At 34.6% G+C, this 22,596-nt stretch overlaps 1 long non-coding RNA gene across 8 annotated transcripts in view; it reads right to left on the bottom strand.

Annotated features, from left to right (window-relative positions):
* Positions 1-22,596, bottom strand: part of LOC112678744 (uncharacterized) — a 56,233-nt gene that overhangs the window by 27,941 nt on the left and 5,696 nt on the right. For 2 of the 8 annotated variants that reach the window (XR_004808196.2, XR_004808195.2), the window contains exons 2-5: positions 14,843-14,976; positions 5,073-5,186; positions 2,868-2,976; positions 2,227-2,410 (exon numbers count right to left, since the gene is read on the bottom strand). This is a non-coding gene — a long non-coding RNA (uncharacterized LOC112678744). Of the gene's footprint in view, positions 1-2,226; positions 2,411-2,867; positions 2,977-5,072; positions 5,187-14,842; positions 14,980-17,688; positions 17,927-22,596 lie in introns of all 8 variants that reach the window. The other 6 variants (XR_004808193.2, XR_004808189.2, XR_007405001.1 and 3 more) reach the window with 4 other exon arrangements.

Here is a 22,596-nt window from a genome sequence, read left to right as displayed (position 1 = left end):
TTTTTCTTTATGTTAATTACATGACACTATTTTATAGAATTGTTTTTTTCTTATTTCCATTTTACTGAATAATTTAACACATAATAGTGCCCTGAATTAGTGCCCTTTGAAGATAATTCTGTCTTGGAAAAATCACCCTTCTCTTCATGAAGTCTATCATTGTTTGTTGAGATAATGAATATCTATGGAAAGGATAGTGATGCCCTATGCCAGTGCTGTCTAACAGAGCCATAATGGGAGCCACATATAATTTTAACTATCCTAGAAGCCACATTAAGCAAAGTAAAGAAACCAGAAAAAAATAATTATAATAACACATTGTATTTAACCCAATAAACCCAAAATATTGTCAACATGTAATCAGTATAAAAGTCTTTAATGAGCCTATAAACAATTTTCATTGTACTAAGTGTATATTTTATACTTATAACACATCTCAATTTATACATGACATTTTCATTGGAAATACTTGATCTGTACTTAGGTTTCATAAAATTTAGAGTGAAGAAGTAGATTCATATGCTAAAAATTCTCCTTAAATATTTAAAAGTTTTCCAGCAATCAAACTGAATGGAGGATTAGTTTTAAAATGTAAGTAAAAATCTTTGCAAACCATCTATCTGATAAGGGGGTTAATATCCAAAGCATATAAGATACTCTTAAACTGAATAGCAAACAAAAAAACAAATAGAAATAGACAAATAGACAAATAGAAAAAGGCAGATGTCTGATATCACTTATATGTGGAATCTAAAAAAAAAACTGAACTCACAGAAACACACAGTAGAATTGTGCTTGCCAGTAGCAGCTGGTTGGGAAATTGGTCGGAAGTTGGTCAAAGGGTACAAACTTCCAGTTGAAGATGGGTAACTTTTGGGGATCTAATGTATAGCACAGTGACTTTGGTTAATAATAATGTATCATGTACTTGAAAATTACAACAAGAGTAGATCTTTTATGTTCTCACCACAAATAAATAAATATGATGCTAATTATGTGAGGTGGTGGAAGTATAAACTAACCATTACCATTATAATTAGTATAAACTAATTATTACCAGTGGTAATAATTTTGCAACATATACACGTATTTAATCATCACACTGTACACTTTAAACTTACAGGATGTTCTATGTCAGCTATATCTCAATGAAGCTAGGAAAAAAATTCATTCAAGTTACTTAAAACAAAAAAAGTAAATTATCAGTCATATTAGACACATGTGCCTAATGGCTATTGAACTTTACAGTGTATCTCAATACAATTTAAAAGTTATCATTTTGGTATTTATAGATTTGTCAGTGTGTTTCTTGGCATGTGAATAAATACTGTCTTTGGCATGAAGCCAGTAACTCCTCTGAATTTCAAAACATATTTAAATACTTCAAAAACACATTGCAAAAAACCCACATTATTATTTTATGTAAACATTTGATATTATTTCTTTGAGTAAGAACACATTTCCCATTTTCACTGGAAAATATTTTTCTTTAAGCAAGTGCTATTTTCCTTGAGCCAAGGAGAGAGGAAAAGAATGGCAGCTTTTCTAAAGACATAATTAAATCAACCAAACCAGTTAATGGATGACATATATAGTTGAATCAGGATATCATATTTTCCACATGCTCATCCAGTGTGAATTTCATATATTCTAGAAGTGTTTGATGATTTTGTAAAAATACTGATGTAAAGAGGGGCCAAAACTATAAATCTTATTATCTTATAGTCTTAATTGTAAGTCTTATTACCTTAATTACCTATCACCTTATTTAAAAAATTAGTGTATTTTCATTGTAAAGAAAATGCATTGTCATTTTCAAGTGTAAAGAAAATATACTTAGAAATTGTAAAATTTCAATGTCACTGATAACATTTCCTTCTGAAAATATAGTTTCTTAATGTCACTTTTCATGCTTCCACTGTACATACTATAGTATATAGACACATGGATGATAGCTAGATATTTGGAAAATAGGTTGTAAACTGCTACTATATAGATATATATAGAATTGTGCTCTACACTTACTTCCAATATGGTAGCCACTAGCTACATGCATTTTTAAATATTTGAAATGGGGGTCATCTGAATTGAGATGTACTGTCAGGATAAAATGCCCACTGGATTTCAATGAGTTAAGTAGGAAAAAAAGAATTTATGATATCACAAATATTTTTTATTGTTCACCTATTGGATTGATAATGTATTATGTCATTTGATCATTTTTACCTTTTTAAACGTGGTTACTAGAGGGGCACCTAGATTGCTCAGTCTTGATTTCAGCTTAGGTCATGATCTCAGGGTTGTGATTGAGCTCTGTGTCAGGCTGCCCACTGGGTATGGATCCTGCTTAAGATCCTCTCTCTCTCTGCCCCTCCCAACTCTCTCTCTTCTCTCTTTCTCCTTCTGTCTGCTAAAAAAAAATGTGGTTACTAGAAAATTTAAAATTATCTGTGGCTTCTATTACATTTGTATTGGATAGTGCTGCTCTGGAGTATTAAAAATACACTTCAAAATCCACTGAGCACATCCCATAATTTCCAAGATATTCAACTGCACTTATTTCATATATAGGAAGACATATATGAAACGTGACATATTTAAATACCAACCTTAAAGAACAGAGTTTAAATAAACAAATTGATATTATTTGTAAACATTTGACATAATGTCTCAGTAAAAATATTTTCTGTTTGATCTGGGAAGAATTTTCAGTACACAATAAAGCTTAAATACTTTGTGAAGGCTAATGTGAACTTCTATTTTTGTATCAATCACAGAGATGCCTTCAGGTTAAGATTCTTTCTTTTATGCCAAATATAACATATGTAACATGAAGCAAACCCAATAAATGAGAAGCAAGTACTTACCCTTTAGGATAATTAGTGTAATTTCCCTTAGTCTGCTTCTGGAAACCAAAGGACATTTTGTGTTTTCAGTAGATAATACAGAAAATGATGTCATGTATATCATCCATATCTGTGGAATTAGTTTCAAATATCAGCAGTGTTAAAGTAATAAAATACATGTTCTTAGAATCTGAGACAGAAAGTAATTTAAAAGTTTCTAATGTGTCTCCAGTCTTCTTAAATCTTCTTGTGATTTTTTTCTACTTTTCATTATAATAGGCCATGTTGCAGGAACACAGATTTTAGCTATGATTGCATTTTTGAAAAGTAAAACCAAAAGAATGTCTACATTAATTTAAGATATTATTATGACTGTGACTAGTATCTTATTAGAATGTTAAAACTAAGGGACCTGTTCCTCTATGAACAGAATACCGATGTAAATGATGAGAAAGTGAAGATGCTATTTTCTTTTACACAAATATTAAGAATTAACTATGTGCTAGGTGTGCACTATGATGACAAAATATTATCCTTGGCTTCAAGGGGATTATAGTTTATTGGAGAAACAAACTATGAGTTGAGAAACATAGTGCACAGTAATAGGTGCTATTTCACAGGAAAGACCAGGTTGCTAAAGAAGCACATAACAAAATACTTGCAAGGGAAGTTGGTTCAAGAAAAGAGGGAGAAAAAGGGCTGATAAGGCATTTTCCTGGAAATGTTATCTGGAAGGGTAGGACATAGAAGACATGTATATTTGAATCAAACCTGACAGAGATGTGATTTGTGAAGGCATTAGTGTTTGATCTATGGGAGGAGCTATGGGATCTTAGAAATGTGATTAAACTTTGGGGTGTCCTTGTAACCCCAAAGGTTCTTTTGAGTGGTCACTTCAGGGTCTATTGCATATGCCTAAGGTAGGTATTTAGAATGTCAATGTCATAATTGCTACAATGCCTCCTTGGCCTTTGGTTTATTTTTCTTTATTCTTGTCACTTGCAAAAGAAGAAGGATGTGTCCTATTCTCTAATGCTTGAGGATCAAAATCTGAATGTATTGCTTTCTCCCATAGCTAATCTAAATTAGTTTGTGTTAACCTTTTAACCCATAGTCCTCTCCTCTCATGTATAGATTATCTATATAATTGTAATTGACAGAGAAAAGTTGTTATATTCAAATACTACGCTAGCTGCTTCATTCCTATTTAGTCAATTCTCCTATCATCCTATGAAATATCTACCGAGTTTCCATTCACAGAGGGGGAATTGAGTAATGGAATAATTCTCTCATGCTCATACAGCTAGTAAATAGTGAAATTAGGACTCTGAAATGTAAACCTAGGGACACCTGGGGGGCTTAGCAGTTGGGCACCCACCTTCAGCCCAGGGCGTGATCCTGGAGTTCCAGGATTGAGTCCCGCATCGGGCTCCCTGCATGGAGGCTGCTCCTCTCTCTGACTGTGTCTCTGCCTCTCTCTGTGAGTGTCTCTCATGAATAAATAAATGTAAAAATCTTTAAAAAAATGTAAACCTTGAGTAATATAATGTCTCTTTTGGCCAATGTATTTGTGATGTTATTATATGTTATAGCTGTATATATATGTATATGTGTTTATATCTATCTTTATATCTCCCTATGTAGATAGATAGATCTCCATAAGTTTGCAAAGTTCTTGAGAAAAGAAACTATGTCTATTTCTTTGATTTTCTCCCAACTTGCTTTGGATTCCCAAGACATTTATTTATTAACTGAATTTCAAGAAAAGCCAAACATAATTGAATTCAGAAAACAAAAGTAAAATAAAAATTCTTTTGTACCTGAAAGATAGTATTAACTATAGATAACATAAAGTGTTCCAATGAAAAAGACTAAATAAATCTACTTTGATTTTTCGAAACCAGACTGGAGATGATATGCCATTGTATTCTCTGGAGGTGAACTAAAATAAATAAACAAACAAAGATTACTAAAGCAACAGACTTATACCTTAAGGGATAAAATTCTGCACTAGATTTTAAAACTTACAAGTAGAAACTCATGACCTAAATCTTGTCATCAATAGCCTGCCCATGCACACCATTTAAGTCTGCTGGTGATCAAGATCTGTCCTTTAAGAACATTCGCCCAATTTCTAGTATCTATTCTAGGAATAGATTCTCCACAGTCTTAATTGAGATTGCTCATGGGATGCAAAGAAAGTTGTGAATAAATGATGAAACCCACCTGCTGCTTATAGGTTGCTGAAGAAGGGAAAAATCTGCAAGTGCCTTTAAGTGAATCAGAGATTGTTACTGTTGCTCCATAGGTTCAGGAAAGAAATCAAGGTTGTTGACATTCCTGTCATTGAGATATACAAGAGATACAAATGACTTCTAGTTGCCTATGGCATTTAAACCATATTGTTAGTAATTTACCAGCTAATAATAAGAATTTAGGAAGGTGGAAATCATTTGAAGACAAATAAAATCAATGTTGATGATTGTTCCTATTGACAGCTCAAGAAAAATATGCTGTTAGTGATTTTAGCCTAGCTACTATTCATTTATGAAGCCTGGTACATTTTCATTTAAAATCTCTATGCATTATGCTGGAAACTGTTCAAGTACAATAGGAACTCTGCTTAGCAATTTCTGATGGCCATTGCAGAAAATGACTCAGTAATGCCTCCTGACTTGTAGAGTCACTTTAGTTTGGTTTTCAACCTCCACCTCCTCCTCTCATAAGGTCAAGATGTATGTGATTACGATACTTGCATCTTCCTGCTGGGGTGCTTGAATTTGAAGCCTTGAACTATTTCATTATATGGAATAGCCATACTAAGCCTATCAAAACCTGTTTCTGGAATGGACATCCCATTCCGGCTGTGTATACAAGATTTGGCTGTTTGTACTGAATTAACTACTTGTGTTTTCCAATGTCAACACAAAAGCAGAAAGTAAATCATTATCTAAACTCTCTATACTAGAAATGTTTCAGAGGAAAAATGGACCTCAGTCATAATCTAGTGTGACACATTTGACATGCAGATGAGGAGAGCAATGCCTGAAGATGCTAAGTAATTTTAACGTTCTATCTTGGGATGCCTGGGTGGCTCAGTGGTTGAGCATCTATCTTTGGCTCAGGGCATGATCCTGGAGTTCTAGGATCAAGTCCCACATTGGGTTCCGGGCATGGAGCCTGCTTCTCCCTCTGCCTGTGTCTCTGCCTCTCTCTCTCTCTCTCTGTCTCATGAATAAATAAATAAAATCTTTAAAAACAATTCTATCTTAAGATAATGACAGAGAAAGTACTAGGACATTGTCTTCTACTTTCTAGCATGAAGTTCTTTTCATTGATCATGTATTGTTAAATACACACAGCTATGATTAGAATATGATTAGCTATGTGGTCACAAGTCTCTGGCTATTTATACAAACACTATCTGGTCCTCCAAGTGTCTTTCCTTTTTGTATTGACCTGTAACTTGCATCCTGGACCACATGATGTGTCCAGTATATGTTGCATTGTTGAATGTTGTTTCCTTAGCTGTATTTGTAGCAATGATCAGCGTTCCAGTTATAAATGAAAAACTAGCTAGATAGTTCACTGAATTCAAGGATTCTGGAAAAAGGATAGGATTAGGATTCTAGAAAAAGCTTCCATAAGACCTGATATCATAGCCAGCACCTCCAGCTCTGGCCTCTTTGTCACCAAAGGGCTAGGAAGCCCCCAAACCAACACCCATGCCTGGAATCTGCTTTGAACCCGAGAGGATGCATGGAATATCAGGAATCCGGTGAGATATCAGACAAATTTTGTGGTTTATAACTATTTCATTTCCTTCTGGGGACTTCCTTATTTTTTCTTAGCAAATTAAAATAATTGCCCATCCCCACCCAGCCTTATGTCCTGAGAATATTTCCACTGAGCTCATATCCCTCTTCTGTTTGTTTATCTGAGCCTCACGCCTATCCCACCACATCTCTGCCTGGAAATGCAGAGAAATGCAATACAAATTGGAAATGCAATACAAGGTAATATATTATATATAATATATTATATATAATATATATAATATATTCATATATATAATATATAATATAATATTATGGCTTTTTATACTGAATTAACTACTTGTGTTTTCCAATGTCAACACAAAAGCAGAAATATCCAATATAATATAATATATATAATATATTCAAATATATTCATATATATATTAGTGATTACATTAGTGAAAGCAGCTAAAGTCAATCCATGTAATGGTAATAGTAACAGTAATTGATGTAATAATAGTAAAATATCTGCACAATAATCACCAATTATTTGACAGAGTCTATGCGCTAGAGTATCTTGTTCCTTATAAAGACTTAAGATTTGACCAAAGGTAAAATGATATGGTACCCCAGGGTATCAGTTACGATTAGGTTCAGCTATAGACAAAAGTAGATTCAAGTTAGCCATGGCCTAAACACACAAGACTTTATTATTTCATATAATATGGTCAAAGATCAGCAATCAAGGACTTATATAAGTTTCACAAAGTTGCAAGAAACTTGACTCATTACAACTTTTAGTTTCACTATTCAGCTATGGTCATTTTCTGCAAAGTACAAAATAGCCACTGGAGCTTCAGCTACTATATCCACATTCCAGCCAAGAGGAAGAATGAAGGGCAAGTAGTTTTACACAATATTTTTACTTTTTAGAAATTAGTCTTCTGACCAAAATCTCTCAAAAGGCTGTTGAGAATCCAAGTTGACATATATTTGACTAACATTTGGGGATTTTAATGGAATATATATAACAGAATCTGCCCGACCATCTAAAACTTTTTGAATGACAGACATGGACAGGAAATATCACCAGTACAGAATATGGAGATTTTCAGCAATGAGAGATGTAAACTCTTCTTTGAAGAGAAAACAATCTGTGGTAAAATCAGAGATGGTCTAGAATCACGTAGGCAAGAATTGGGCAAATTTTAGTGAGTGATAATGGCAATGTTAAATCATTAAATTGTCATCTTGTGAAAGTTTTAGTTTTGTGAATTCTTTTTTTTTTTTTTTTTTTTTTTTTTTAGTTTTGTGAGTTCTTTTCCAATCTTGGATGTATACATATGGTTGTGACTCAAAGCTTATAGAGGATATCATCTCTAAGCACGAAATGCCCTTTCTCACATACTCATGTTGTGGTCCTCATATCTAGGAAGTCCTCTAATAGAAATACTCTCTTCCTGTAGGTTTCAATCAACCCCACATAAACAAAATATTCAGTAATGGAGACATAAGTTAGGAAGAATGCAGAAATAAGCAATCACTTAATTTTAAATTAACAATTCAATCAAGACCCTTTCTCACTGCTCTTAGAGGGTAAGTTCCCCAAATATTGCCGTGTGGCCTTTGTAGGACTTACTCTAAAATTATCAACCTCAGGCAGACAGTGTTTCCAGACACTTATTTCCAGATTATCTGTATCAGAATTGTTTATGGTGCTTTTGAAAACAGATTTTTAGATCCCAAAATAAACATACTGAATATGAATGGGTGGTGGGGAAGTAGAGGATTCTATTTTTTTACTTGAAGATATTGGAAAAAATGTAAATCAAAGAACAAAGGCATGGTTGATAGTGAACACCTACAGATAGCTTATAGTTCAAGATATAGGTAAATATGAATACTGATCTGAGTGATTTGGAATGATTAGCTCAGTGTTGTAATATTGAGCAGAGACACTCAAATAATATGCCAGGGCACATTTCTTACTTTTCTGTGGGAGTTTCATCAAATATTCCCTCCCCTTTATTTTGTCATGGTACTAGAATATCATGCTCTTAAAAACTGCTTTTATTTATCTGGCAACTGACATATTTCTCCAAGTACTTTTTGATCATTAATCAAATATTTTATTATGTATAGTATGATATAGCGTGATAGTATATTTATATTTCAGCCTGTGATAGCTTTAATAAATCAGAAGGATATATTATGTTGGTGTTTGTATAAATTTATGCAAATTTTCTGTATACCAGAAATCAAAAAAATATATGGAAACAGGACACAATTTTTAAAAAGAAAATCTAAGTGAACAATTATTTTTTTCCTAGACAATAGGCACATATATTTGACTACTATTTACCAATAAATGAATATTTTATAACAAACTGAAACTTAAAGGAGTCATGAAAAATGTACACATCTTGCTTCAGTTTCTCCTTTTTTTTTATGCTATTTGAGCTCCTGATCACAGAGGAAAGATGCAACGCTTTGGATGTATTATTTAGTCAACAAATTTTACTAGGTTCTGTTAATGAGCCAGACATTGTGCTATATTCTGAATACATAAGACAGTATAATATGGTTTAATTGAATGAAGAGAAGAAAACTAAATAAATAATTATAAAACTGTTCTTGGGGCTAAAAAAATAATGGGTAAAGTGCAGTGTGAGCAGGGAAAGAAGGAATAACTGTGCCTGAGAGCATTTAGAAAAACTAATCAGAGAATTGGAGTGCAGTTTGAAAATTCAGTTGATGTTAATCCAGAGAGAGGAGCAAGGGTGTATGAGAGGGAGTGGTGAGGGGCACAGGGTGTATGCTGGTTTCTGCGGGTATAAGAACAAGGTAGATTTAGTGGGCTAAAAGTTTGTTTTGACTAGATTTTAGGCTGCAAAGGAGACCTACACTTCTGGAAAAAAATGAATTTTCAAGGACAGAAATTATCCTATAGCTTGAAAAAACTAAAAAGAAGGGACAAAATATATAATGAAAATAAGTTTTTAAAGGCACTAAACATAAAACAACAAAGTACACGATGCCTGAGAGACATAAAATAAATGTGGTGAAATTCAGTGTTGTCCCAGTTGGCAATTTATAATCCCAGACTGTAGTGCAGGAAGGAGCAACCCAAGCAGAACCCTGCTGGTTCAGGGAATAGAGGGATGGAACTCCATCAAGCTCCCTTTGAGGATTTCGCACAGTACTGATCACTACAGGAAGTGAAGAAATTGTCTGAGGTTGGGGGTGGGGGGTGGGTAGGAGGAATAAACCACAAGGATTAGAAGTCACAGTTTCTGGCACTTACATTGTACTGGGGAATAGTGTCTATTTTCTCTGGCCTGTGTAGAAAACCTTGTAATTCTCAGGGTAATGTGTCATCAGACTTCTATTGCTTAACTAGTGGGGAAAATTCATTTTAGACCAAGACTCATTCTCTTAAATAGCAAAATTTAAAAGCAAGACTCTGAAGGATTAAACTCTCAGACATCAATGTATTTTCAAACTGTTTCCAAGTAACTTGACTACATATATACATATAATTTTAGGAATACAAAAATGTCCAGTATACAACAAAGTCCCTATTGCTAGTATCCAATCAAAAATTAGAAGACATGCAGAGAAGGAAATTATTATCTGTAATGAGGAGAAAAATCAGTCAATTGATACTGACTCAGGATTGACATTACCAGGGAGGAAGGCTTCCTCTGCCCTAAGGTCCTTCTTAGGGTTGGATTTAGAATCAAATTGACATGAGACAAATGAATAGGAAAAAGTCAAATTTAATAGATGTACAATTGGGGAATTCTCACAGGCCAGAAATTCCAAAGACAGTGAGGCAACAGAAAGCTTATAGGAGCTAAAGAGATGGGGAGGGTCTGAGGATAAGAGGGGAGGAAGGCCATTAGCAGGAAGATGAAAGATGTTTTGAAAAACAAAGGCCGCCCTCTTTTTTTTATCATTTTTTTATTTTTATTTTTATTTTTTTTAAGATTTTATTTACTTATGAGAGACACACACACACAGAGACAGAGAAACAGAGACACAGAGAGAGAGGCAGAGACACAGGCAGAGGGAGAAGCAGGCTCCATGCTGGGAGCCTGATGTGGGACTCGATCCCAGGACTCCAGGATCATGCCCTGGACTGAAGGCAGGCACTAAACCACTGAGCCACCCAGGGATCCCCATTTTTTTTAAATTTTTAATGTAAGTTTCTTAGGTAAAGGGGAGCATCTACTAATAGCTCTCTTCCAGTACAGGCTCTCCTTTCCAATGTAAATTCAGGCAGTTACAGGGGAGGCAGAGAGCCTTTTCTGTCTTCTGGGTTTTAATTACTTTTAATTTGAAACAATTTATGTGCTTAAATGGCACATTTGGGGGTATCTCATCCTGTACCCCTTCAGCATGGATGAAAGGATTAGTAGTAGACAAGGACATTAACTCATGTAACAATTTTGCCTGTTCTGGAAGCTAGGGGAAAGATTGAATATGTTCAATTGTGACATGGAAGGTATAAAAAGTTCCACAACAAAATTCTAGACCTGAAAGCTACAATATCTGGAATGAAAAATATACTGGATAGAATTTGTGCTTGAATAGACATGGCAGAGAGAAAAACGAGTGAACTTGTAGAACCTATCCAAAATAAAACCCAGAGGGAAAAAAAAGTGTTAATAAGTGAACAGGGCTTTAGTGAGTTGTGGGACCACTTCACGCAGCATGGTTGGAAGAAATAGGGGCAAACTGAAAATGTGTTTTAAGAAATAAAGGCAGAAAAGTTCCCAAATTAATAAAAACTATAAAAGCACTGATCTGAGAAGCTCTAAAACTCCCAGTAACTAGATACATGAAGAAAATTATACAGTTACATCATAAAAAGATTGCTTTAAATCAGCAATTATACACATTTGTAAAAAAATTTAAAACCAGCCAAAGGAAAAAGAGACATATTACACACAAAGGAAAAAGATGAGGATGGGAACATATTTCATATTTCTCATTCAAAATAATATGAGCTAGAAGACAGTGGAGCAACATCTTTAAAGTATGAAAAGGTTAAAAAAAAAAAAAAAACTAACACAAAAACAACAAAAAACTTCAAAACTCAAACTGTCAATATAGTGATATTTTTGCCCAGGGGAGAAAAATAGAAATTTTCAAACATACAAAAGCTCAAATAATTAGCATGCTTACACAACAAGAAATGTAGCAGTAGGTCCTTCAGACAGAAGCAAAACTATAGCAGAGATAGTTCTAGATCTACAAATAGAAATAGAATGCACTAGAGATTGTAACAATGTGCACAAACACATTTTTTTCTTATTACTAAAATCAACTTGAAATGGTCAACTGTTTAAAAATTATTAAAATATATTAGGTACTATAAAATATATGTTGAAATAAAATGTATGACACCAAGTATACCATGCTTGGGAGGGGATAAAACCATATCAGTTTAAGTAATATAACATCACTTGAAGGTAGATTGTGATAAATTATGGATATATACTCTAAGCCCTAAAGCAACCACTAAAATAATACAACAGAGAGTTATAATGAATAGGCCAACAAATGCAATAAAATAGGATTGAAAAGTATGCAAAAGGAGGCAGGAAAAGAGAAACAAGGGAGCAAAGAACAGGTACAAAAAATTGGAAACACAGTTCCATAATATGTTATTCTGAAAAGATCTATTTTAAATTAAAAGGTCCATATACGTTTATGTTAATAACTAAAACCTAACTTGACACCCAAATGCCCATCAACAGATGAATAAAGATGCAAAATACAATATGTCCATATAGTGGAATATTATTCAGCAATAAAAGAACCCATGTTTCATACATGCAACAAATCAGAAATGACCAAATGGTGTCCTTAAAATGTGTGTAGTTTATTGCATGCCATTTACACCTCAATACAGCTGGCTTTTTAAAAGCCATAATGGAGGAGGAGAGTGGGGATAAGCCTAAATGTATAGACTGGAAAGATTGTGAAGGAACCTTGAATACTATGGAGTTTTAGTTTTGTTCTTCAGGCCATGTATTTCAGACTGGGAAGGCAAGTAGGCCTGGCTATAGGCACCCCATTGCTGTTTTAATCAGATCAGCATTGCCTTTTCCTTATAGAGATAAGACTATTTTCAATCAGAAATTCTGCAATTACTAAAAAAAAAAAAAATTCTGCAATTACTAAAGCAGTTGTGAAAACCATTGCTTTGTTAATGGGGGCAAGTCGCCAGCGTTGCAGGAATGTGAGGACGGTGGTAGTCTATACATTTCTCCATTTCCCTTTTTCTTCTACTTGTTCCATAATCCTGTACTAAGATGACCAGGAAAAATGAATCTCATGTTCTCTGCTCCATCAAAAGACTACTTCTTATTCTCTTAAAGGGAATCGATCTTTTAATTTATATTTTTGATTATTGTTCCTGACGCGTGAGGGCTCACTCACTTTGATTTTTTTTTCTTACCTGGTGTCTGCCAAAGGGTCTGTGAAAGTCTTGCACAAGAGATGTTATAACAAATTGAACAAAATTAAATACTTCATCATTCTAGAGAAGGGAATACATCATTATAAATTTGTCCTGAGATTAAATACTACATTTTATCTTTTTTTTTTTTTTTTTTTTTTAAGAATAGTTGTGCTTAGACTGGGGTTGAAATATATAGAGTGAGGGGTAAATGAAATAGAAAGGGTAAACAAAATATAAAATCAGCTTACTTTCTTATCAAATTTGTCAAATGTTAAACCTATTTTCAAAAATTTTCCATTTCATAGTGTGGAGAAGAGAGAAAGAAACTAATTTCTTTGCACTATAATTATATCCAAGTCTCATTATATTAACAAATTTAACCCTCACTACAGTCTTTTAATCTATCCCTTATTAGCCTTCCTTCAGAGATAATGAACTTGAAACTTTAAGCAGTTAAATATATTTACCAAAGATCACAAAGCCAGAAAAATAGGCTAAGTTAGGATATGAACCTACGTGTACACAATTTCTTCTTTCTTCTAGATCAACGTTTGCAGAACTTGGTTTCCTGGGTCATTACTAACTAGATAATTACAATGAGTTTCATGCAATAAGGGTTGCACTTTTAAATTAGTTTAGGGGAACAAAAAAGCTGAATAGTAAATTGGGTGTTTGCATATTAAAGGCTCAGTTCACTCCTAAAGAAAAAGAAATCTGCTCTTACTTGTTTAACTCAACATTCCGTAAACTTATTTTATAACAATGTCCTTTATAAGACATCATCTAATGTAGCATGGATTATTCATTTCATTTTCCGCAGCACACAGTTTGAGAAACTTTGATGCTGCAACACTTCAGCATTTACTATTTGCAAATCACTTATATAAATAGTTAGGTACTCACTATTCCAATTTTGACAAGATAACTGGGATTAAGTATCTGTAAGTGAAGCTTAAAATACTAATTTTAAGAAATTAGTAAATTAAGACCTTTTTGATCTTTTGACAAACATTCCTCAAGCATTTCTTCTTAAACCAGGAGAAAAAAGACATCACAGAACAAAAGTGAGGTGGCATTTCAAGTAGAGAGAAATGGTTAAGGGAGCCTATAGTCACTAAGAAGTCAAACCAAACTTGACAAAAATGTCCCAGAGCATTCAGGGTATTTCACTGGCATAGTGATGGTTTGAATAGAGAATTGAGGGAAGTAAGGAAGTAGAGACAGTGAACAAAGATGCATTTGCCAACTCTGAAAGGGAGAAACAGGTGGTCTGACAAGGATTCCCTTTTCAAGATGGAAAGACTTAAGGATGGTTGCTAACAGAGAAAGGGGCCAGGAGAGAGGAGATTACCGATGTAGAAGCCCCCCACCTCCAAAAAAGTAAGTTCTAGTAAGGGTCAGGAATAAGCTAAGTGTAAATTAGGTAGGTTTACATACAGCTGGGAGATTACACATGAAAACATGATTTTTGGAGAACTATTTAGCAATATAAAACAAAAACTCCAATACTGATCATATCTTTGGCTTATACCTCTATCTGATAATTTATTCTATGGAAATAATTCTACAGGTAGAAATTTTTGTACATATAACTTAGTCATGTTGTAAGTTATAATGATTGAACATATGTTTTTTAATTTCCAAGTCTTTATGATAAGAAGTAGATACTCAATTGTTTTTTTCTTTTCTTTTTTTTTCTTCTGTACTTTGTTTAATGTACAATTTATTAGCATTAAGTAGTACTAAACACTAAACATTTTCGATACCTTAAATAATCAATTGTACTTGGGGTGCTTGGTTGCCTCAGTCAATTAAGTGTCTGTTGTTGATTCCAGATACATTGTTCATCTCACGGTCATGAGTTCAGGTCCTGTGTTGGGCTCCATGCTGGGTGTGGAGCCTTCTTAAAAAAAAAAAAAAATCAATTGCACTCAAAATAGAAACATTATGGGACACCTGGGTGGCTCAGTGGTTGAGCCTCTCTGCCTTCGGCTCAGGGCATGATCCTGGGGTTCCGGGATCGAATCTTGCATTGGGCTCCTGCATGGAGCCTGCTTCTCCCTCTGCCTGTGTCTTTGACTCTTTCTCTTTGTCTTTCATGAATAAATAAATAAAATCTTTTAAAAAATATAGAAACATCACTATATACTAATTAAAGCTGATTTTTACCTTCATATTAAAGTGAGTTTTTAAAAAAGCTGACATCATAGATTTAAGTTAGATATTTTGTTTCATCCTTACTCTAATTCTGATTGTTAGTCTAATTTTAATTCTTACTTATGTCTTCATAGATTTGTCCTAACAATGAAACAATAACTTTACAAATTAATCCTCACTCTATGGATCCAGGTAAAAATACAGCCATCTCATATCTGTTAAGGTTGTAGGATCTAGGCTATCTCGTCTATTCTTTATCAGGGCATAAGGTATTCCAATTGCATTTATTCATAAATTACTCAAGCTGAGTTCATTAGTCAAGTCAATAGTTTTACCTCTTGTATAGGATATGCTGCCATTTTTATAATAAAGTTTATTTTCATATTTTGATATCTGATGTTTTACATCAAAATGCTTGTTTTTAAGTTTTACATAGCCAAAAGTACCAAGTCTTTGGTTCTGTCATTATGATATATGGACCTAGCTTGTTGGTGTAATTGGAAATTTATCTTCTTGGTATCTCATTATAATTAACAGGGTCATCTGGAGGTTTTATGTATATGGAGGTAAAGGATTCAGTCTGAATTCTTAGTGGTTTTCTTAGGCCAGTTTGTTATTCATAATTTTGGAACATATAGTTAACCATCCTCCCTTGGTGTGATTATTGATTGTGAATATCAATTCCTCCTCCATTATCCCCTCCCCCAACAATAAAAATCATCTTTACCCCGTCACCATAATTTGTCTGCCCTAGGAAACATTTTCAAAAAATCTGTTCATCTAATTCTATGCATATATTATTATGGATCCTGGTCATAATTCTAGCTTTTTATAATGTATTTTACATATTAAATTTCATCTGAAGTAATCCTTAATCACAAACAATAATACAATGGTTGAAAATTTTGGGGATTCCTGGGTGGCTCAGTGGTTTAGCGCCTGCCTTCGGCCCAGGGTGTGATCCTGGAGTCCCAGGATCAAGTCCCACATTGGGCTCCCTGCGTGGAGCCTGCTTCTCCCTCTGCCTATGTCTCTGCCTCTCTCTCTCTCCCTCTGTGTCTCTCATGAATAAATAAAAATAAAAAATCTTAAAAAAAAGAAAAAAAGAAAATTTTAAGTAGAAGAAAATCTTTTGGGTCAGGAAGGATTTTGAGCCTAAAATCATGCCAAAATAACAATCACCTACTATACGGAAATGTAATCAAAATAATTATCATTGTTTATGGGGAGAGAGCAAAGCAGGAAAATATTCCAATTGTAGACTCATTCTCTATTTTCTTCATTTTGAATAAAGTGTTATGTCAGAAAATTGATTGACTAGGGTTGACTTTGTTTTTGTCTAGCTGATAACTGTTGTGATAAGTTTTATAAGACCATGAAATTGTATTGTTGCCAAATGGCTTGCTTATGCAAATTCTCCAGAAGTCTTTTTTCTAATAATAATTATAGTTTCCATGTCGTAAGTACCTATTATGTGGCAGGCACTGTGGATAGACTATCTAATTAATTTTTCAGAAACCCTATGAGAAAGGTATTACTATCCCCACATGTGGATGAGAAAACTGAAGATAAGAGAGGTTAAGTAATTTGAAAAAGGTCATTCAGCTAAGTGCTAAAGCCAGTATTTAAAGGCAAGCGTGTTTGAGACCAAATTTGGTATGCTCTCTCCTTATATTTTTCTTCCTCTATCTTGTAAGTCAAAGAGAGATAGGAATAAGGTATGAAAATGAGCATTTTAATTTTGGGGGAATGCTTAAACACTAGAGTAAAACACACACACATTCTTTTAATGTTGAATTGAAAATTTTATATATCTGTAAGTATTTGTGTATGTGTGTGTCTATATACACATAATTATTAAGCGTTGGATTTTTAGAGCTCACTTTGGCAGCACATATACTAAAAAAGAAAGTTGGATTTTTAAATATTGATACTTTGAATCAAGCATTAAAATACTTGCAGCTGAGTGTAGGTGTTTACTTGATTATATACTGTTTTGCTTGGACAAAAGTAGATATCTCACAATGCCACAAGAGTGCTTAATGTTCCACTATTCTAAAGAAACTGATATATTTTTGAAACAGTGCTGCAGAATTTTATTTATGATTATATATCTGTCTGATGTTCAGAAACCTTTTTCAGTCTTCTCACTTTCTTCTTTGTTGTAACAAGATTTCATAAAAAACATATGCTTACAAAGTGTTGATTAGCTCAAGTTGGGTGAAATGGGTAACACTTTGGAAAGACAGCACCATATCAGACATCAAAATAACTTCAAAAGTTTGGAAAAGTAGCCATAAACAAACAGGATAAAATAATGTTTGCTGGCGAGGGAGGAAAAAACAAGACAAACTGAAAATCATATAAGATTAGTTACTTGTGCTTTTAGAGTAGGAAAAAAAAATCCGCAAGGTGCCGCTAATGTAATGTAATTTCTATGAAAGAATTTGCAGACCTTGTGCATGTTAATAAGGGCATTTGGTGGGGAGGGTGAAGGCAGTGTCCTTGCAATCTCAGTTACTTGTCAGAGCTGACCTCTTCCTAGCTCCTGGTGGTGACTGTACTGACACCAACACAGGACTCCATACTATGCCAAATTCCATGAGAACAGTGTTCAACAGGAATATCATAACTTTTCTTTGTATTAGCAAATAGAATTTGAAATTACTCTTCCATGATTCCAATCTTGGTGGCTGGAAAAGAAGAAGGGAGACAGAAAGCTCTATTTTTTCATCATGTAAATGTTAGTCATCATATTATCAATGCTAATAGTAGCCAAACATTTAATGCAAACATTATTTATTGCAAAAATAAAATGATCACCTCAGTAAACCTCAACAGAGGTTTACAGAGATTAAATTATTTACTAACGTCACAATCTGGTAGGTGTTGGTGTCAGGACTCTAGGTCTACAATGCCTACATTTCAAATTTCTCCTCCTGCCACTGGCTTCTCTGGCAGCTGCTCATTCTTTGTGGCAGAGAAAATCATGTCACCTGGCTTCCTTCACTTAAGATCTTTTGGACCTTGGGGCCACCTAGCGTTCCCAGTAACTCCCTCCTATTGCTTTATATTGTTCAACCCAGTTCCTCTGATAGAGGAACTTTTCTCTGATTGGAAAATCTGCCTAAAATTGGAGGAACGCTTTGCTTCAGCCCACTAGATAGAGCATGTTTACCCTACTGCAGGACTGAGGAAGGTAGCTATCCCTTCTGCCTTTGGGGTTTCCCTTCTTCTTACTCTTCTTCATTCTGATACTACCTCACCTTATTGTAAAAAAATTGTCTTTTATCATGGAATGATTTATATTAACTAAGAAAAAATATATGCTTAAGAAACTAAAAGACCCAAAGATTACATGGAAAAACAAAATTTTTGAAGTCTTGGGAAGTGATAGCACTGGATTGAAAATTCAATGGAAGACCTAAAAGGCAAAAATATGGAGGACAAATAAATAAATATCTTAAGACGGGTGGCTGATGGTGGCTGATTCTGTTTGCATTAGGATATGCTGGACATCAAGAGCTAAAATTAATCGGTTTAATAAGAGTTTACCTAGTGCCAACCATTTGGCTGGATGGTAAGGAGAAAACCAGAGTCCCTGCCTTCACAGAGTCTGGGAGGATCCCTCATCAATGAGGAGTAATTAGAATAAAAAGTAGCCAACACTCTGGCAATGGCCAGCAGAGAATAATAATGTTGCCTGAGGAAAGGATACCTATTTAATACCAGGGATTACAGAGAAGAATTTGTTTGATAAATGATGTTTGAGTCTAATCTTTTGATGAACAACTTCAGTAACCAGGTAGCTGACCCATGTGGCTCATTGGTCTCTTCGTTGTTAGACTTCTTTGTGACTGATAATAAAAATATGAAGCTTGAAAAAATCTTGATTGTGATATGTAGAAGTTAGAGTAAGAAATCATCATTGAGATCATCATCATCATTGTCATCATCATCAAAGTTTTGAAAGTTCTCACTTTAGCCCAGCATTATCTGGGTAAAAGTAAAAAAGTCATACTCTCACTAAGGCTTCTGATCCTTCCATTAGTAAAAGAGATTCTGAAAAGCTGGAAGAATTGCTCCTCTTTTCTCCTATACATGACATTTTGGCCACACCCTTGATCTCCTCATTACTGGAAATTTCTTTCCCTCTAAGCATAAGCCTATGGCTTCCGAATTTAGATCAATAGCTCAAGCATCTTTTTAGAGCTGCATGTCCATAGTTCCAATTGCCTCTTCTACATCTCTAATGCATATTTTCCATAAACTGAGAATGTTTAAAACTGAATGAATCATTTCTCTATCTTCAAACCTATTTGACTCAGCCCTCTATTCGCTCCCAACACCCTGTCAAAGACAACTCTTATTTGTCTCCTTTAAACAGCTCTTGACAATTGGCTTTATCTAGCTCAATTTCTTGAACACATCACTTTTATTATTCTCTTTTCCAGGCCCCACAAACATGCTTTCCCTCTGAAACTTTTTCTGTCCAAACTCTTCCTTACATCTATGAATTCCCATTCAAGCCTCAGGTCTCAATTTAGATGTCATTTCCCCCAAAATGTTTTCACGGATATTCATAGTTTGTATCAGAATTGCATTTCCCTCCATTCATTTAAAAATATTTATTAACTGTCATATATGTCCCAGGTACTATAGATTTTTAAATGACTCTCATAAGGACAGCAACCAAAGAAAGACAGGTCTGGAATGTAGTAGATTACCCCCCAAGGCATGCCAAGTAAGTGTTTGCCAGATGGATATCTAGGTTACCAAGAAATTAGCCAGGCTGAGAAAGGAAGTGAGAGCATTTTGAGCAGAGAGGACAGTGTGAGTCAATCACAAACAGATACAGCAGTAAGGGTGGAAAACTGACTGTGTAGTTCAATAAGGTAGCAGAGGGCTTCTTTGTGGATAAAGAGAAGTTTATAGTAAACACACTATGCGTATCAAGTACATTGGTTGAACAGGAGGAAGAGATTTGGGGCAGTAACTAACTAAAGAGCTATCTGAAAATAAGGAATGGTGCATTTAACTTGTTTTCTATAAAAGTTTGAGAAATATTTAACTTGAAGGGTAGTATGTATCAGAGTTGTACATTTAAATAAAAAGGATTTAACTCAGGGGAAGAAAAAACACAATTGTGACAGGAGGGGAAGGAAATTAAAATCTGGTTAGAAGAACTCCTTGGCCAGGAACAGAAAAAGGAAAATACTGGTGAAACTGGAAGAAAAGTAAGGATTTTATCATTATTTTTATTGGTTCACTTGAAAGTGGAAACACAGGAAATTACTTTTTTTGAAAAATTTAATAGCTCTATGAAGAAAACACTGTTGTCTGCTGCAATGAAGGAAAACATAAGAAGAATGATAAAGTTGTGGAATAGCCAAAGTGGGAAAGAGAATGGGATGGAATTTGAAACATATAGAGGCCTGCACTGTGTTAGTAGGTCCGAGAGTGATTCTTTCCACTTTAAAAACTCACCATGATATATCAAGAGTTTCCTGGGAGTAATAAAAATCTTTCAGTGGTGGGACCAGCCAATCGAGTTTAAAGCATCCCCTTATCAGAACCTATAACCTCTGTCCTCAGCCCTTTTTCTGAAAACCCTGCCTTTCTCTTGGGTGACACTGCTCCTGCAAATTCCTCTGAAGAAATCTGCTTTCTAAATCAGGAACTGTTGAATTGGTCTCCCCAAATCGGACTCCTCTATTAGACTTACAAAAAACTCCTTTAGCTAATCCAGACTTAGTAATCTATAGTGATGGCTCTTAGGCCAAAAATCCTGAAGGGAAATATCAAGCTGCATATGCTAGAACTACTAAATATGAATTATTAGAAAGTTTAACTCAGCTCAGCCTGCAGAATTCTTTGCCATCACTCAAGCATGAATTAGCAAAAGACAAAGCTTCAAGTGTTTACACTCACAGCAGGTATGCTTTCAGAGTGGTCTATGACTTTGGTATGCCTCTGGAAACAGAAAGGATTTTAAACATCAAATGGTGCACCTATCAAAATGGATCTTAGGTTGCTGATCTCCTCTCTGCATTGTTATTACCTTCACAAATTGCTGTTATCAAAATTGAGGTTCATGCATGCTGGTCAGAGTATCAGGCAAATGCTATGGCTGACTTTCATGGGAAGGCTGCTGAGACATTTTTGATGCACCCAAACTCTGTAATTTAACTGAACTTCATAAGATAGATCCAAATCAGGTTACTCTGACAACTTGTGTAACAGATGAAAAATTGTGTCAGATATCGAAAAACAAAAATGGCACCCAGAAGGCTGCAAATTTAATGAAAAAAGCGCTGTCTGTTGCTTCCCGAATCTCTCACATTGCCACTCTTATGAGCATTTCACATGACAACCCACCATGTAATTAACAATATGACCCAAATTATAGAAAATATTGGTGGCTCGGTGGCTCAGTTGGTTGAGCATTCCACTCTTGATCTCAGCTCAGGTCTTGATCTCAGAGTTGTGAGTTCAGGCCTCACATTCAAGCTCCAAACCCAGCGTGGAGCCTACTTAATTTATATATTTAAATATATCTATCAGTAGAGAGATGATTGTTTTATATATAAAACAATTGTGGGGTGATTGTTTTAATCTGGCATGACAGGTTTATAATCAGTCAACCTGTCAGCCACAAACCCACATAAAACTATTGAAGTACCTCCGGGCATTGGTCCCTCCCTATCAGGACCATCTGAACATTTACCATTGAAATTCATTCAATTGCCTCCTAATATAAGATATCAGCATGTACTTATAATGTTGTGTCTATTTTCTAGATGGGTAGAAGCTTTTCCTGTCAGAAAGCTGATGCTGCTACCATAGCAAAGAAATTAGAAAATGTTTTCCCACTATGGGGAACTCCATGCAAAATTTCAAGTGATTGAAGCACTCACTTTACTGAACAGGACATAAAACAGTTGAACAAGGTTATTCAGACACTGTGGCACTATCATTGTCCCTGTCATCCTCAGTCTTCAGGGGAAATTGAACCAATGGTATTTTGAAACTGAAATCAGCAAACCAACTGAAACCACAGAATCACCATGGTTTGAAGTGTTATTATTAGCCCTTATGACTTTAAGGTCAGCACCTTTTGGGAAACATAAATTGACACTATATGAGATCATCACTGGGGACCAGTGTCCTTAATGATAGAACCCATATACAACCTGTTCTTGTGAATTCTGATTTGACCCAAATACTATAAAGCACTATACTGTTTGTATTTATTTATTTATTTATTTATTTATTTATTTATTTATTTATTTATGATTTTATTTATTCATGAGAGACAGAGAGAGAGAGAGGCAGAGACAGATAGAGGAAGAAGCAGGCCCCA

This window comes from Canis lupus, chromosome 22 (assembly GCF_003254725.2).
Source record: "Canis lupus dingo isolate Sandy chromosome 22, ASM325472v2, whole genome shotgun sequence".
Lineage (NCBI taxonomy): Eukaryota > Metazoa > Chordata > Mammalia > Carnivora > Canidae > Canis > Canis lupus.
Note: the sequence above shows the minus strand (reverse complement) of the source record. Positions and strands in the feature narration are given on the sequence as shown.